Raw genomic sequence first — 19109 nt, forward strand, 5'->3', positions numbered from 1 at the left:
TCAAGAATATATATCCCTTAGCATGTGCCAATTATGCAGTTGCATTTTTAAAATTATATTCTGTTCATCATTTGCCTACCATCCCTTTCTTGCACTGAATTCTTCAGCATCTAGGTTCAAGGTAATCCTTATCCATTCAAAAAGAGGAAAATATATCTTCATGAACTGCGTCCTGTGATAAATCTTTTCATGTTGCAGTTTAACAATTGTAACAATGCTGTTATAAAATTTTTGAAATTCTGCTTATAATTGTTGTCAAATAGGGGTATCAATGGAAAAATCTGTTCTGTTGCCATTTATTCTGTTTAATTCCAAAATTCCATTAAAACTTTATATTCATTGTGTAAAGTATTAAAAATGTCTTGTCAGGGAGCCTTGAAAATGCTTTGTGTAGTTTTGTAGATGATGGTAGGACCTGAAAATATGAACAATGTACCTGAACTGAGAGACCATTCAGAATGTATACATTTCCCAAGTCTGTTAGCAGTTTTGAAAACTAAAGTGCAAAAGTTAAATAATTTAGAGATGCCTTCAAGGTAAATAAGTATTATAATCTAAGCAGCACAAGAAAAATTGTAAATAAACCAATGGATCTGTCAGAGCAGCGCTCGTGTGATATTGGAGAATGCAATCTATCTCATAAAATAAAACAAAGGACTGCAGTTGCTGGAAATCTAAAACAAAAACACACATTTATTGACAAGCTTGGTAGTTCTGACAGCATCAATGGAGAGAAATCAGAATCAATGTTTCAGGTCCAGTAACCCTTCTTCAACTTCACAATCTATCTTCTGTTTATTGCTTTGTCTCCAAGATTCCTCTTCTGCTTTTGTCCCTTTTCCTAACACTTCTTGATTTGTTTTATTCTCTTTTCTTTGCTGTTTCTTTAATTGCCCTTTTACATGTTTTGCCTTTTCCTTTAAGACAGTTGTAGGTAGCATAGGTAAGGGAGGAATCACCACAAATTGCGGGAAAACTGTGGCCTACATTTGTTGAAGACAATTGTGTTAAGTGGTCAGCATACCTTTAAGAGATGCAGTATGTCAGTATACCTTCAAGAGACAAGAGACACAGTATGTCTGCATACCTTTAAGAGATACACTATGACAGTATACCTTTAAGAGATACACTATGACAATACAATATGGTAGTATAACTTTCAGACATGTAGTGTGTCAGAATAACTTTAAGAAGCACAGTATGTCAGCATAACATTAAGAGATGCAGTATGTTAGTGTCCCTTTAAGAGACATTTTCATGATAATATTAATGCCTCGTAATATGTGGCCTGAGGGTATGAAGGTCTGGTACTCCACCTTCTACTGGAAGCATGTTCTCTAGCTGTAACCTAATAGCTTAATGTCAGCGTAGGTACTGTTGTGTCTATGAATGTTGTGTTTGTATATAATAGCTAGCTGTAATAATCATCTGTTGAATTCTTTAATACCATACTATCCATGTCCAATTTCTTATGTTGTAAGAGATAACATTAATATTGCAGCATTGGATAATATATTAGAAGCAAAATCACATCAGAGGCTTCTGCCTTATTCCCACTTTTTACCTCATCCCTTCACTCTCAATCCACCCTTGGTGCAAGTCACAGGCCTACATACAGCACCTGTGTGAATTGGCAACTTCTTCATTGTAGCTCGTTCGCCTCTGCTACTTTTCTCTGTGTGTGTACATGCTTCCAATGATGTGTAAATAACATAATCCCCTGCTGGTAGTGAGCAGATGCATTGTGGAACATGGTGAAAACCCACCATTGAGCAGAAGCATGTAGATTAGTAGCCAAATGAAATTTGCCAATTGAAGTGAGTGATAATAAACTCACTTTGAGACAAGAGAGAATCAGATAGCATAGACTGTTTCCTCAAGGACGGTACAACAATTTTGCAACACACTCCAAAGTGGGGCAAAAGAGATACAGAGGCAGAGGTTGATGCAAGACCCTTGCATGAATAGTTTTCCATCTTAACGATGTTCCACACTTGATGGGATAATCCCTGAGTATACCTTCCCAGTCACTGGTCCCAAAATGTCATTGAGATTCTGAAATAATAGTGCATATGTACTAACCATGTACATGTACTCAATGATGGCACCAAATTTGTTGGAAACATTTAAATCCTATCAAATACCAGATACTCAAAAGACATGCGTAACATTTCCATCAATATTTAATCCAGTACACTATTTTAAGCAAGCTTTTCAAAAGATTACAAAGTATAATTTTGTCATTGATATTTTTTTCACCAGAGGATTGTTTGCTCGACTTTAGTACAGTCACACTTTGAAAACCTTTCTGCAACAGTTGGCAAAATTCTTTAAATAAATCCAAAATCACGAAGCAAAATTTGAGAAATCATCCACATGTAGATACCATGTTAAAACTATATATTTAATCCCAGTATTAGTAATCTATTTCTTCATCTCCTCAGAAAAAACTTGCTATTTTAGAAGGAGTGATCATGGAATCCCAGATATCACTTTGTTACTGCCAATTCTCTTCAGTAGCTGTCCACTGTTCGTACAAATTATCTAATTGTCCCTATCTCTATGTTAAATTGACGTGCGTCTGCTTAACGGATCACTAGCCTGAAGCCAAGAAAATGGAGAACAGTGGACATGTTCAAAGGTCAGAATCTACTCTTGGCTTGTCATGTCAATTCAGGAATGATTAATGCTGCTGGTTCAATTCATTAATATTTAACAAAAGTAAGTATTCATATCACGCACAGCTTTTTTTAAAAAATTGCTGTTAAATTGAGCAATCTACCTGAAACGCCAACATATAATATAATCCATAACCAACATAAGATAGCCACTAATAAAACAAATAAGGAATTCAGGAGAAACATCTTTCTACAAAGTGGATAAAATGTTAAGTTTTTGAGTACAAGTAGTAATTTCTGGTAAGCACCATGGATACATTTAAGAGGAAGCTAGATAAGCATAGAAAGAAAAAAGGAATTAAAGTTTATGCTGATGGACTTATTTACAGCAGGAACGCCAGCAGCCACCAGTAGGCTGAAAAGCCTGTTCTGTGTTGTACATTCAATGTAATACTTGGAGCAGTTTGCATTATATGAAAAAAAAACTCACAACTTACACACATTGACCTAGAAATTGGTAAACTTCACAACAGTTTATGGACGAAAGCAGGAGTCAAATGACCTAATTTGGCTGAAAACATTCACTTCCTGAAGTACTGTGTCTGACATATTCCTCAAGTTAAGAGAGGTATCTGGTTTCTGCGCCTAAAACAGGTGACTGTCCCTCTGCTCACACAAAGGAGAGAATAATGTCTGCTTCTAGGTTCTGTTTGTAAAATTGGTTTACGCTGAATACAGCTAAAGCCAGGCTTGTTGTACTCATATGTCAGAGAACCTCAACAGTGCAGAAAGAGGCATTCGGCCCATCAAGTCCTGCACTAAACCTCCGAAGAGCATCCCACCCAGATCTAAGGCTAATCAACCTAACCTGCACACCTTTAGATTGTGGGAGGGAACCAGAGCACCTGAAGTAAATCCATGCAGACACAGGGAGAAAGTGCAAACAGTAGCCCGAGGGTAGAATTGAACCTGAGTTCCTGACACTGAGGCAGCAGTGCTAACCACTGAACCACAGTGCTGCCCTAACTAGATGGTCCTTAAAGGGAAAACTGCAAGCTATGACCAAAATATATATCTGTTAAAAAAAATCCTGACCTGATTACTCACCAAACACTGTTGGCAGCTCTCGCTCTACTCATCCTGAACACTTCTCTGAGCCCGCAGACCACGTCCAATCACCTTTGTCCTCTTGATGGTATTCTTAGCCTTGATCAACTGCCCTTCAATATCACAATCTCCTTTTCCAATAGCTGTTTCCCTCTCTATCACCTCTTGAAAACTGCCCTACCTCCTCATCACTGTCTTCCACTTTCTGGGCACCTACCTGAAGATTGCTGTCAGTAGGACAATCAGCCAACAGCCAAGGCCACTTGCAGCTAATGAAGAGTCTGATGAAGATTCAGCTAGACTCAAAACATTAGCATGCTCTCTTCATGAATGTTGCTTGACCTGCTGTGATTTACAGCATTTCTTTTGTTTTCAGTACAGATTCCAGCATTTGCAATAATTTTCTTCTTTGGTGCAGCTAAGATGCTTTAAAGGAGATGTTCAATATGCATCTGCCTCTTGTGGCTCGCATTTCAATGAGAGGTAAGGCCCAATGTCAGGTGTGCCTTGGGTCAACTTGTTCCAGTGAAGTGATGGACTGCAGGCCCTTTAATTTCTCGGCCATTTAGTTAGATTGATTAGTGCATTCAGCTTCAAGCATTGTAAAGTATGAAGTCATGACAACACAGCAGGTGATATCTGAGAATAGGCCCAACTGTACGACTGATTTATCAATATTTCCACAAACCCAGTTACGTACAGCAGCTGCATAAACACTGCATGCTTCCCATCTTAAAATACAGTTATTTTTACATCAGGCCTGAAAAGTATCTCAAAATATCTCACGCACAATGAATCACCTTGCATCGTTATGGTATAAATGTGACATGTTTAAGTGGAGGAAGATCCTCCAAACAGCATTGAAATTAATGACTATTTAATTTGTTTTTGCGTCTGTTGGTTGAAGGAGTGATGTTGCTCAAATTATGAAGGGATTTTTTCCTTATTTTAATGTAATCTAATAAGAACTTCAAATCTACAGAGAAACCAAAATAAGGTCTCAGTGTGATATCTAATCCAAAACTGGGAAATCTAACATGGTGGAGAGAATGGGATTATATGTGGTTGGGGGGTTGGGGGAATAGTCATATTAAAACCCATGAAGCCTTTTGGTCACAAAATAAAACCCTCCCAATTTCTGATCTTCAATTGGGTGAGAGAAAAGTGCAGACAGTAACCTGTTCTTATTATCGTTGTTGGACGGAAAATAATGAGGGTGGATTTGATTTATTATTGCCACGTACTGAGTTACAGTAAAATTATTGTTTTGCGTGCTATCCAGATAAATCATACCTTAGCTAAGCATGTCAGCATAATAGAACAGAATGCAGAATATAGTGTTACAGCTAAAGAGAAGATGCAGAGAAATATCTACTCTAATACATGAGAGGTCATGTTAAGAGCAGGGAAGAAACTGTTCTTAAATCTGTTGGTATATGTTTTCAAACTTCTGTATCGTCTGTCTGATGGTAGAGGGTGGAAGAGAGTATAACTGGGGTGGGAGGGGTCTTTGATTATGTTGGGCTTTCCTGAGGCAACAGGAAGCCCCAAAATTTGTAGGTTTAACTGGGGATGTCTAGGAAACAGACTTTTCAGGGCAGGAAGAAGATACATGCTTCTTCCCAGTGCTCCTGAGCATCTTTGCATTCCGACCTCACTCTGATACAAATCCGGGAATTGGATCTTTCATTAGAATCTAATTCTTTCTGGAATCAATTTCTGGAAGCATTTCCCATCACCCCATTAAGGAAGGTCATTAGGACCCTGGAGCTGCCCATCATTGAGTGGAAGTACCGCAGTGTGGATGGCGTTAGAACAGACTGGAAGGAACACTACAGTAAACTAGACAACACTGTCTGCTCTTTGGAAGCACGCTGACAGTACAACGAGACATGAAGAATATAGATTGCTCCTTACCAAATGTAGCTATAAGTCAGAACCTGATATCATTTTACAAGATGATCAGAGGATTAGATAAGGTAGACAGTGGAAGACGTTTTCCTAGGATGATGACGTCAGCTTGTACCAGAGGACACAACTACAAATTGAGGGGTGATAGATTTAAGACAGATATCAGAGGCAAGTTCTTTACGCAGAGAGTCATAAGGGTGTGCTATGCCCTATCTGCTAAGGTAGTCAACTCAGCCACATTAGGGAGATTTAAACAATCCTTAGAAAAGCACGTGGATAATTTTGGGATAGTGTAGGGGGAACGAGCTGAGAATAGTTCAGAGGTCGACACAACATCAAGGGCCGAAGGGCCTGTTCTGCGCTGTATTGTTCTATGTTCTATGTTCTATAATTACCACACATTGCAGTAGTTAGGATGAATGTATATTGAATAGTATTCCTTTGAAGTGGAAGTATGCACATTGTCTTGACTTTGCATTCTCCCCATTCAGTCTGGAATGAACCCAGGCTCATATTGTAGCATCAAGTCAGGTAATAAAAGACACCCAATCACTACCGTCACTACCCTATTCCCATTCACATCGGATGCCCCAGACTTGTTCAGGAGGTCCAGATACAACTTCCGTAAAGCCATCAGGAATGCCAAGAGGCAGTACCAGACCAAGTTAGGGGCCTAAACAAATGAAGCAGAGTAAGATCGCGGACAAAGACACATCCCTCCCTGACGTGCTCAATGCTTTCTATGGTTGGATTGAGCAGAATGCCAGCAGCGTGGTGAAGCCTGTCACTACTACCCCAGATACACCTGCTCCCTCAGTCACTGCTGCAGACATCAGATCAGTCTTCCTGGCAGTCAACCCAAGGACAGCGACAGGCCCAGACAGTGTCCCTAGTCAAGTACTCAGAGCCTGTGTGCACCAACTGGCAGACGTTTTCATCAACATCTTCAACTTCTCCTTCCGACAAGTTGAAGTTCCCATCTGCTTCAAGAAGATCACCATCATCCAGGTACCTCAGAAAGCACATGCAATCTGCCTTAATGACTACTGCCCAGTGACTCTAACCTCAATAATCATGAAGTGCTTCGAGAGTCTGGTCATAACCCACATCAACTCCAGTTTCCCAGTCTGCCTCAATTCGATACAATTTGCCGACCGATATAACGGATCCATAGTGGATGCCATATCCCTAGTCCTGCATTCATCCTTGGAACAACTAGGCAATAGGGACACCTAAGTCAGACTCCTGCTTATTGACTACAGCTCCGCCTTCAACACCATTATTGCCTCCAGATTGATCTCAAAACTCTGTGACCTTGGTCTCAGCTCCACCCTCTGCAACTGGATCCTTAGCTTTCTGATTCACAGACCACAATCAGTGAAGCTAGGTAACTGCACCTCCTCCACGATAACACGCAACACTGGAGCCCTCCAAGGATGCGTTCTTGCCCCCGACTATACTTCCTGTACACCCACAACAGTGTAGCCAAATTCTGAAGAATGCCATCTACAGGTTTGCTGACAACACCACCACAATAAGACGGATACCAAACAACGATGAGTCAGAATACAGGAAGGAGATAGAGGGCTTGGTGTCACCGTGCAATCATAACAATCTCTCTCAATGTCAGCAAAACAAAAGAACTGATCATTGACTTCAAAAGAAAGGTGGAGAATATGCCCCCATCTTCATCAATGGACCATAGGTTGAGAGGGTTGAGAGAGTCAATTCCTAGGAGTGCCCTGACTTCCCATGTAAATGTGATGGTCAGGAGGCACAAAAATGCCTCTTCTTCCTCAGGTGGCTTAGAAAATTCGGCATGTCCATAAGCTCCCTCACCAACCATTACAGATACACCATAGAAAGCATATTATCTGGGTGCATAATGGTCTGGTAGCGTAACTGCTCTGCCCAGAACCATAAGAAACTACAGAAGGTTGTGTGCATAGCCCAGACCATCACGGAAGCCAAGCTTCCATCCAGTTACTCTTCTCATTGCTGCAGAAAGGCTGCAACATCATCAAAGACTAATGCTCTCCTACATCCATCAGGCAGAAGATACAGAAGCTTGAATACACACACCAGCAGGTTCAAGAACAGCTTCTTCCCTGCTGTTATTAGAGCTGAATGGACCTCGCTAACTTCAAATAATGTTGATCTTGCTTCGTGCACCTCCTGTGCAGTTGTAACCTTGTATGCCTCACTCTGTCTAAGCACCCTATGATCTGTATGTGCCTGCTTTACTATGATCTGCCTGCACTGCTCACAAACAAAGCTTTACTTAGGTACATGTGACTACAATAAATCAAATCAAATCAAATCCTAGATATTGGACACATTTGGGATTTGTGCTTGAACAGATCTATTGGCTGTCCCTGGATTTGTCTCCTTTACCCTAGGGGTGTGAATGAGGCCTTCCTGGAGCTGCAACCTCTTTTTCAGGGCTCCCCTCAGATAGGAAGCAACCTGACACTTATTCTGACTTCTGGGTGAGAACCTACCAGTGACGTCACATGCAAACTGCAGCATTCCAATTCCAAAATACATGAGGAAATGTATGAGGAGATCTTCAGGCTTTTCATCCACACTAGAGGGCAACACTGATCCCTTGCCTCATTGATTCAAAGGAATCTGTCAGAATCCATGTCCTGCTGTGCAGCTCCAGTTTAACATATCTTTGGTAAGCCACAAATGTTAGCTTTCATGGAAAGTATTCTGGAATTTGTCTAACTCACTTATTGTTCAGAAAATGATTAATCAAAATAGTGAGTGGGAGCACATTGCTCATGTGTCTTAATTAAATTGTTACTTAGATCAGTTATATTTGAAGTACCATGAAAATATACCAAATTTACCATCCAAATTACTAAATTTAGGTGTGTGCTGATTTTGAATTCTCAAATTATTTACTTTTGTAGCCCAGGAACTATTGCAAAGTTTTCCCTAACCTCTCCAGATGAGTTTTAAAATAGAACCAGAAAGTCCATCATAAATTGTCCAGATCTAAGGACCAGCTGGTGTCATATGTCACCTGGGATTTGTCGGCACAAATCCTAGGGCCTTAACTTCACTCGAGTCTCCAGAATTCAAACCAAATCTTATCAATCCCCAAGCACATCACTAGATGGAGCACAATTTATGAGGCAACTGTGAAAATGAATTTTGAAATGAGTTGTCTCGGAGTATGATTTCCAGTGGGTGAATCATGATGTAAGCATTGCCATCAATCTCAGGCACAATCAGACTCCTATGCACCTCATTCCATTGACTAAGGAGGAAGCAGTGGAAGTAGAGGGTCAGGGATGGGAGGCAGAGTAAAGGGAGCTGGGGTAAAACTAAGGCAAAAATTTAGCGGGCAGAAGGTGAAATAATTGCAATTTTTAAAAATTCATTTGTGGCATGTGGGTAGCTGGCCAACATTTATTGGCCATCTCTAGGTGCCCTTAAGAAGGTGACGGTGAGCTGCCTTCTTGAACTGGTGCAGTCCATGTGTTGGTAGACCCACAAAACTGTTAAAGAGTGACTCTTACTATTTTCAATTCTATGCTTTCTTTTATTTAATAACACACGTGTAGGCTGACTCTTATCTGTTTTTGGCTCCGTGTGAGTGGTGTTGAGTTATATGGAGAAGTTGCTCTGTGCCCAGACAAATGTTGGCAATCTGCTGTATCCCCACATTGGCAATATCATGGCACAGCAACCACAAAGCCACAGTACCCATGACACATAGCTGGCATGTCTGGCACTCCCTCACACATACAACCCCAATCTCTCAGCCCAGTTACCGGTGACGCAGACAGTTTACCTGTCATTAGCTATATCATGCTATATCATGTCTGAATGCCTGATACTCTTTCTCCAGTGCCCAGAAATCACCTGAATCTTGACAGTGTCCAGTCAGGTAGCATCACTTCCAAGCAAGCAATCGGACAAATCCAAATTGCCAGCAAAAGGTGGGGGGGGTGGGGAGGGGGCTTTTGCCCGAAATGTCGATTCTCCTGCTCCTCGGATGCTGCCTGACCTGCTGTGCTTTTCCAGCACCGTACTCCCATACTGACAAGCAGACTGGCTGTCTATGCAAAAGAACACATCAATATGCCGGTACTGGTACCCTCGTGTCATTTCATCTGTGACTGTGCGGGGGAGTCTCATCTCGATTATATAGCACTTCATCCCCAATCATTGAAGAACAAACCTCACCCTTTCATTTTAATAAGTTCAGCAACCAAAGCTACTTACAAATTGTCTGAACTTTACAGTAACAATGAAGGAAAACTGCTAGTATTCACTATTCTTCTAAAATGGACAACAACTTCTGTAGGTGACTAATGTGTAGAGTAGCAGAGAATCCAGCAGTTGATGTCCATGATTCTATACCACCCTGTTTAAAGTTCTACACACCACAATCTATTAGAAAGCACTGAACTGACAAAAATCTGCCCTTCTATGCTACTAGTTTCATTTTAACAATGCTTGGAGAAGGTTACACTTTATTGAATATCATTAAAGTAGATTCTGTATGGCATACTAACTGCAGAATCACATCTGAGCCACATTAGAAAAACTAATTTTCCATTTGAGGAACTTAATATTTTCCATTATGGCTAAAAATGTGCAGTTTTTTCAAATTAATTGCATTTTTAAAAAAGTTTATGCTTTTTTGGTTTCTGTCTAACCTTGTCCATTTATTTTAATCATGAAAAAATTGATTAAAAGTGAATGTTTCAATGGATTTTATTTTTTGTTATTGAGTCATTTTTCAAATTTAACTCACTATCTATGAGAATGCTTTGATGTTTACCTTTGTTGTGCTGAGTTTAATCTTTTGAGTCACGGCTACAATTATTATAGATTTTATTCTAGCATGTATGTTGGTTTCTATGGCAACTCAACCTTCAGTTTTCCTTTATCTCCATGGTCTGTCTGGTAATGGGTAACTGTTACAGCTTACATTCTTAGCTAGGTTTTCCCAGGAGCAGAAACGTAGCCTGTCACTCAAGACTGAGATTTTTATGCAGTAAAGGAATCAGAAATACAGGGGAAAGGCAGTGGAGTGGGGTTGAGGGTTATCAGATCACATATGATCTCAGTGAATGGCTTAATTCAGATCCTACATCTTACGGTCTTATTCCTACAGTTTTGGCTACATTTCCCATCATGCTTCAAGAAAGTGCTCAAACCTCCATTTGTCTATTCTACGCTATTAGTGCACATTTAAATACTAATCTTATTCAGTTGCCTTACTTTACCTTGCTTGTCGAAACAATTTTTGCTGGAATCCTCAGGATCCCTTTGACTTGGCACCAGATTCAAACTATTGTTGTGACACAGGAAATCTTTTTCATTGTATTAATTAAATCTTTATTGATTACTTTCTTTGCTCTTTTGCTGACCATAAAACCCAGGCCTTTAAAATATTGGGAGAATTAGGAAATGGAAAAGTACCAAAAACAGCAAACTAATGCCTGAAACAAAATGCAACTGAAAATGCTAAAGTACCTGACTATAAGTTAGACTAAACCTCCCTTTATGATTAGATTAGATTCTCTACAGTGTGGAAACAGACCATTTGGCCCAACAAGTCCACACTGACCCTCTGAAGAGTAACCCTCCCCAGACCCATTTCCCTCTGATTAATGCACCTAATACTATGGGCAATTTAGCATGACCAATCCACCTGACGCAGACATGGGGAGAATGTGCAATCTCCACACAGTCACCCGAGGCTGGAATCAAACCCTAGTCCCTGGTGCTGGGGAAGCAGTGCTAACCACTGAGCCACTATACCACCTCCATGTTATGTTATGTATGAAGCAGTGCCCAAAATTGAAGAATCTTCCAAAAAAAATTAATATTAATCTATGATGTTTCAATCCTTGGTGACAAGCCCAAAGTCTTTGCAAAAATGTAGAGAACTAATATTCAGATGTTATTTTCAAGCCTTTTGGTTGACTTGTGCTTCCAGTTATGATCATTGCATCTGTTCTGAAGAAGAGTCGTTGGACTCAAAATGTTCATTCTGTACCTCTCTCCACAGATGCTGCCAGACCTGCTGAGTTTCTCCAATATTTTCTGTTTTTATTTCAGATTTCTAGCATCTGCAGTGTTATAATTTTATTTTAGAGATCATTGCATGTTTTCTCTGCACTCGTTATTTAAATGGAAAAAATTCAAGCATGCATACAGAAATGTATAACTGTTTTTTAAGAAGTGATTGTTTGCAGCTTTATGCGGCTCTTTGTCAGTGATTATTTAAAGATTTTTGACCAGTACTTGCCTAAATTTTCTAAAATGTGCCAAACATTTTGAATCATTGAATCAAACTTTTTCACTTGAAGTATTGAATTCCAACCAATGATCATCACAATATGACAGGAGGCAAGACATACTCTAAGCTTCTGGTTCAAAGTTTAAAGTGACAATACGCCAGGACCATCAGACCTACTGCACAATTGACATTCTTGAGTCACAATAAGATGAACTGAGAGTGATAGCACCTGGACCTTGAGGTCGCATTTGACCAAGTGTGGTATCAAAGATTGCTGAGCAAAATTACAGCCAATAGATATCTGAATGGCTAGTCTTGAGTTGCTGTATCTGTATGAATGCTGTCCCATTTAACACAGTGATATGAGTCACACAATGAGAGGTGATAGATTTAAGACAGATGTCAGAGGCAGGTTTTTTACTCAGAAAGTGGTAAGGGTGTGGAATGCCTTGCCTGCCTGTTTTAAAAAATTCTCAAGGTCAGGTTCGTAGGAGATATGAGTCACACAATGAGAGGTGATAGATTTAAGACAGATGTCAGAGGCACGTTTTTTACTCAGAAAGTGGTAAGGGTGTGGAATACCCTGCCTGCCAATGTAGTTAAGTCAGCCACATTAGGGAGGTTTAAACAATCCTTGAGTAAGCACGTGGATGATGATGGGATGATGTAAGGGGATGGGCTTAGATTAGTTCACAGGTTGGCGCAACATCGAGGGCCAAAAGGCCTCTTCTGCACAGTATTGTTCTATGTACTATGTTCTAACACAACAGAGGATATTCTCAATGTGAAGATGGCACTTTGTCTTCACGAGGACTCTCATAACACTTGTATGTATACTGTAATGGGCAAATGCACCTGCAGCAGACAGATTGCTGAGGATGAGGTCAAATATCTTTTTCCCTCTTGCTGGTTACCTCACCATCTGCCATCCACCCTGTCCAGCAGTGATGTTGTTTCAGACTCAACTAGCTCAGTCAGTCATAGTCCTGCCGAGCCAATCTTGGACATTGAAGTTCCTCCAGCAAAAGTACATTTAGTACCTTTGCCACCTCTCAGTTCTTGCTCTGAATGTTTTTCATGAGCTAAGTAGGATGGTTGTAGTATGTAGTAATCAGCAGGGGATTTCCTTGTCCAGATTTGCCCTGGTGCCACGAGATTTCAGGAGTCAATGTTGAGGAATACCAGAGCAACTCCCTGCTGACTGTATACAACTGTACAACCAGTTCTGCTGCGCCTGCATATCCAGGGATGGTGATGGTGGTGTTTAGAACATTGTCTGTTAGGTATGATTCGATGAGTATCAGTATGTCAGGCTGTCGCTAGACTAGTCTGTGAGACAGCTCTCCCAATTTTTGCACGAGCCCCCAGATGTTAATAAGGAGGAATTTCAGGGTCAACACAGTTGTATTTGCTGGTTGTTTCTGGTGCCTTTGTTGAGGTCAGGTGCTCTGTCCAGTTTCATTCCTGTTGTTTCCTTTCTAGCTTGCATAATGTTGACCACTTTGCTGTGGGAACATTCGTCACTCCCTGGGCTGATAAATAACCAGCCCCCTGACTGACATCTGTGCCCCCTGACTGACTGACATACTGTGACTCCCAGGACTGATTGCATAGCATTTCAGGATTGGCTATGGCCCACCTGCAAATTGCACAGACTTGGAATCCTGACCCTGAGCTCCCCAAATAGTCAACTGACTGTGCCAAAGCCTCTGGACTGAGATCAGGTGCTGCTCTTAACTAACATTGGCAGGACAACCTGACTGACAATGGGCCCCCTCAACATGACCATGGACTTAGACATTGAGATATAGCCAATCGGCTGAAGCACATGCAATGTGTTTACAATGTTTGCTGTTGGTACATGGCGCAGATCGAATATTGATTTAGCAGGGTGCCATAAGCAATGTGCCCACCATTTGATCACTGGTGACATCCAGGAGAAGCTTGTGCCTGCATACCTAGCAACAACATGACAATGTAAATGTCAATGGGGCAGTGCTAAAGTGGGTAACTGTGATTTAAGTGTGTTGCAGAGGTGCCATGATAATGTAGAAAGTCTGGTGCCAACCTCCATGGACAAAGAATGCAGGTGGTCACTGCCATGGAGTGCACCCTGTGAGCTGTTGGCAATTGCAGTCTGAGATGGAGGCCCAGAGGGACAGCAGTCCAGCTGGAGTTGCCAGCTACCCTATCTGACTTTGTCAGAAACTTTTGCCATCTAATTTCTCTCCGCCACCTGGGAGAATAGCAGCCTGCTTATACACGAAGTGAGCTGAGATAATAATAACATGTCAATACAGGCTAATAGCCTTTTGAATGCTCATGAACAAGATTCCCAGCTCATGTCAAACCCTTGACAAAATCAGATTTTCTTTTTTCAACATTGAGAATCTCATTTTTCAGACTGTGTTGGGGGTGGGGCCTCTGATTTACAAACATCCAACTTATGAATGCTCATACCTACAAATGTGATCCTATATAGCAGTGTAATTTTAAAGATTGACATACGAACATTTCCGAAACTTAAAAATGGCTAATTTACATTGTCCTGATTTGTGTTCCAACTTGTGCACAAATTGACTTACGAATAGACTTGAGAACCTGGGGACTGCCAGTCTTGCAATATTTTAACAAATAACTGGTTATTGCCCACACTATTCAGGGTCTGGGAAAGAAAATTGAACCCATAAATTTCAAACCGATGCAAAATGAACATCAGATTCAATGGCTATTCTCCAGCATTGAATACGTCTTTTGACTTTCCTTTAGTTTCTTCAAATAAAATAACTGGAAGTTGTTTGAATCCCATTTTATTTTCTTGCACTAAAACAGTGCCCCGAATGATGTTGCTAGAATCAACAGCCAGTTTGAATGGCTTCTCATTATTCTTTGCTGCTAAATTGTCATAGTTGTCAGCACAGCTTTCAAGTTGTCAAAGACACTCTGACATTCTTGCACTCATTCAAATCATAAAACCCCAATATTGTCAGAGTAACCACAAATGTGGAAAGGCTTAGTCAAACTAAAGTCCCCAATTTACCTGAGTGAACAATTCCAGTTATGTTAAAAGTCTCACTGTGTTTCTGTACTTAACGAGAAAATGTTTATTGTGAACAAATTATCATTAGTCAATGACAATGGAGAAATATGAATTTCTAATTAAATGGGCAGCACGGTGGCACAGTGGTTAGCACTGCTGCCTCACAGCGCCAGAGACCTGGGTTCAATTCCTGCCTCAGGCAACTGACTGTGTGGAGTTTGCATGTTCTCCCCGTGTCTGCGTGGGTTTCCTCCAGGTGCTCCGGTTTCCTCCCACAGTCCAAAAATGTGCAGGTCAGGTGAATTGGCCATGCTAAATTGCCCGTAGTGTTAGGTAAGGGGTAAATGTAGGGGTATGGGTGGGTTGCGCTTCGGCGGGTCAGTGTGGACTTGTTGGGCCGAAGGGCCTGTTTCCACACTGTAAGTAATCTAATCTAAACTGATAACTCTATAACTTAAACTCTCGCCCTCCATTACCTCCTTCACAAACAAACAGACACACAAAGGCAGACAAGACATGAACATTAAGGGTGGAAAATGAAGGGGGAAAACACAGTTTGATAGCATCAATCTGAACCGGATAATTTGATGAATCATTAATTTTCTCTCCCTTTCAGTTTTTTGATGTTGACACAAGGTTGTTTGTGCACAAATGTGTAGTTTTTCATTCCCTAGTTGAGAATTCGCTCTTTCAGAGTTCCTGAAGGTGATTTTTAATTTTCCAACACAGGGGAGATTTTCTGATCCCTCCACACTGGAGAGAAAGACAGAGATTTTTGGTACTTTCTCTTTGAAGGTTGTAAGTTTCCCTGCTACAATGGCCCCACATAAGTCATGGTCAGGAGCTGATTGAAATTTTGTTGTCAAGCAATTTCCCCATATTCAGGATTTACTGCGTAACGCCTGTTTTTCCTGTCTCAGGGAAAGGGGATATTGCATACAACTCATATGTGCTCCAGATAGCATTATTTTTAAAACCACAGTCTTTTCTTTGCACAGCTATAGAGGCATAGAGTCATAGAGATGTACAGCACAGAAACAACCCTTCGGTCCTACTTGTCCATACCGACCAGGTATCCTAAACTAATCTAGTCCCATTTGACAGCACTTGGCCCATATCCCTCTAAACCCTTCCTATTCATATACCCATCCAGATGCCTTTTAAATGCTGTAATTGTACCATCCTCCAGCACTTCTTCTGGCAGCTCATTCCATACACACAACACCCTCTGCATAAAAGAAGTTGCCCCTTAAGTCTCTTTTGAAGTTTTCCACCCTCACCTTAAACCTATGCCCTCTAGTTCTGGACTCCCCCAACACAGGGAAAAGACCTTGCCCATTTACCTTAGCCATGCCCCTCATGATTTTATAAACCTCTATAAGATCACCCCTTAGCCTTTGAAGCTCCAGGGAAAACACATCCAGCTTATTCAGCCTCTCCCTATAGCTCAAACCCACCAATCCTGACAACATCCTTGTAAATCTTTTCTGAACCCTTTCAAGTTTCACAAAATCCTTCCGACAGAAGGGAGACCAGAATTGCACAATATTCCAAAAGTGGCCTAACCAATGTCCTGTACAGCTGCAACATGACCTCCCAACTCCAATACTCAATGCTCTGACCAATAAAGGAAAGCATACCAAATGCCTTCTTCACTATCCTATCTACTTGTGACTACTTTCAAGGAACTATGAACCTACACTCCAAGGCCTCTTTGTTCAGCAACACTCCTCAGGACCTTACCATTAAGTGTATAAGTCCTGTTAAGATGTTTCTTTCCAACAAGGAGCACCTCACATTTATCTAAATTAAATTCCATCTGCCATTTCTCGGCCCACTGGCCCCTTTGATTAAGATCCCGTTGTATTCTGAGGTAACCTTCTTTGCTGTCCACTACACCTCGAATTTTGGTATCATCTGCGAACTTACTAACTATACCTACTATGTTCACATCCAAATCACTTATATAAATGATGAAAAGCAATGGACACAGCATCAATCCTTGTGGCACACCACTAGTCACAGGCCTCCAGTTTGAAAAACAACCCTCCACCACCACCCTCTGTCTTCTACCTTCGAGTCAGTTCTGTATCCAAATGGCTAGTTCGCCCTGTATTCCATGAGATCTAACAGCACAGCAGGTCAGGCAGCATCCAGGGAACAGGAGATTCGACGTTTCGGGCACAGGCCCTTCTTCAGGAATGGGCCCTTTCCTGAAGAAGGGCCTGTGCCCGAAACGTCGAATCTCCTGTTCCCTGGATGCTGCCTGACCTGCTGTGCTGTTCCAGCAATAAAGTTTCAACTTTGATCTCCAGCATCTGCAGACCTCACTTTCTCCTTCCATGAGATCTAGCCTTGCTAACCAGTCTACCATGAGGAACCTTGACAAACACCTTGCTGAAATCTATATAGATCACTTTCGCTGCTCTGTCCTCATCAATCCTCTTTGTTACTTCTTCAAAGAACTCAACCAAGTTGGTGAGATATGACTTCCCATGCACATAGCCATTCTGACTATCCCTAATCAGTCTTTCCCTTTCCAGATACATCTAAATCCTATCCCTCAGGATTCCCTCCAAACTCTTGCCCATCACCAATGTCAGGATCACTGGTCTAGAGTTCCCTGGCTTTTCCTTACCACCTTTCTTAAATAGTGGCACCACATTAGCCAACCTCCAGTCTTCCGGCACCTCACCTGTGACTATCAATGATACAAGTAATCTCAGCAAGAGGCCCAGCAACCACTTCCCCAACTTCCCATTTGTTTAGGTTAAAACAATATTTTTCTTCCAAAAAAAACAAAATGCAAAGAAGTGACCTTTGCATGAAATTTTGCAGTTTGTCTGAAGCATGGAAAAATATAAAATAACCCTTTTGCTTCTCTGGACACTTCTTGACCTTGTCCCACACTATAGCCCAAATCAGCTCACGTTTACTTTGACAATTTCATTTTTAGCAAATTTATAACTAATTTGGCTCTTAAACTGAGCTGTTTAAACATTACAATCAGTGCAAATATTGTTCCCAGCTTTGGCTGAAAATATCCAATTCATTGATGTAAACTATACAGTAATATCATCCCTCAGTGATTTTACTGATAATTATCGAAACATTGCTACTGCATCTTTCTTTCCAACTTACATGACTTTGCCTCAATAATATCCATCTGGTGTTAGAGGAGCTTCTATTTCTCTAGCTTTATCAGTCAATGGAACTTTCTGATATCCTGTCAGGAAGTTAGCTTTGATGATGAATTATGGGATTCCAATTAATTCAATGCAGTCCTTCAATCTTGGAATATAATAAGAGTCTACTTCTGTTATTGTATTGACTTTATGATACTCAATACAGTACCTTTAGATTCCATCTGGCTTTAGCACCATCATGATATGTGAGCTCTAGCTACTATGACTAGGTTTACTTATGTCATTATCTATCATGAATTTAATACCTTCCCTAATTTGAGATAACTTCTCTGGATTTATCTACTGTAGTTTTCATTATATGTTCAGAGCTCTTCATTTTATTTTGGCTAAATCACATACTTTGGTTAGTTTCTCTCTGAAACTCGAAACAGAGGTTAGAAGAATGGTGACTTAGCCTTGGTTTATCATTTTTAAAAAATGAACTTAAGTGGTCCTCTAAACTCATATTGATTTATTAGTTTAAAAAAGACAGATGCCTGTAGACTTATTAGAAGCATCGCTAATAGCAAACAAAAAAGGCAGTTTCTTTATCCCAATCATTAGCACATCCATGACAATAAGACCTTTATGGTCTTCAGGGTTTGATGCTATCGTTCCAATGCACCTTGATTTTGTGGGTGAAAAGAAACAAATATAATTTGCTTGTTCCCAAACTGGTTATCTTTTATTTGAATATTTATGGCAAAAAGTTTGAATCTTGATCTGATTGTATTTTTGTGGGAAATTTATATCTTTTCCACTATCATTTCTGGAGTAAACTTTCATAGAAGTACTGTTTCTGCAAATTTTGTTGAAACATTCATAATTGTTTAAATATAACAATTCCCATTCCTGTTTTTAGGTAGGGGTCCCATGCAATTTATTAAGACCCTGCAAAATAGTTATTTGAAAGCTGCTATCAGAATTAAAGATATTAGTTTAATTGAAGTGGGGTATCCCCACTTTCTGATGTATATGAT

The sequence above is a fragment of the Chiloscyllium plagiosum genome, chromosome 22 (genome assembly GCF_004010195.1).
Source record: "Chiloscyllium plagiosum isolate BGI_BamShark_2017 chromosome 22, ASM401019v2, whole genome shotgun sequence".
Lineage (NCBI taxonomy): Eukaryota > Metazoa > Chordata > Chondrichthyes > Orectolobiformes > Hemiscylliidae > Chiloscyllium > Chiloscyllium plagiosum.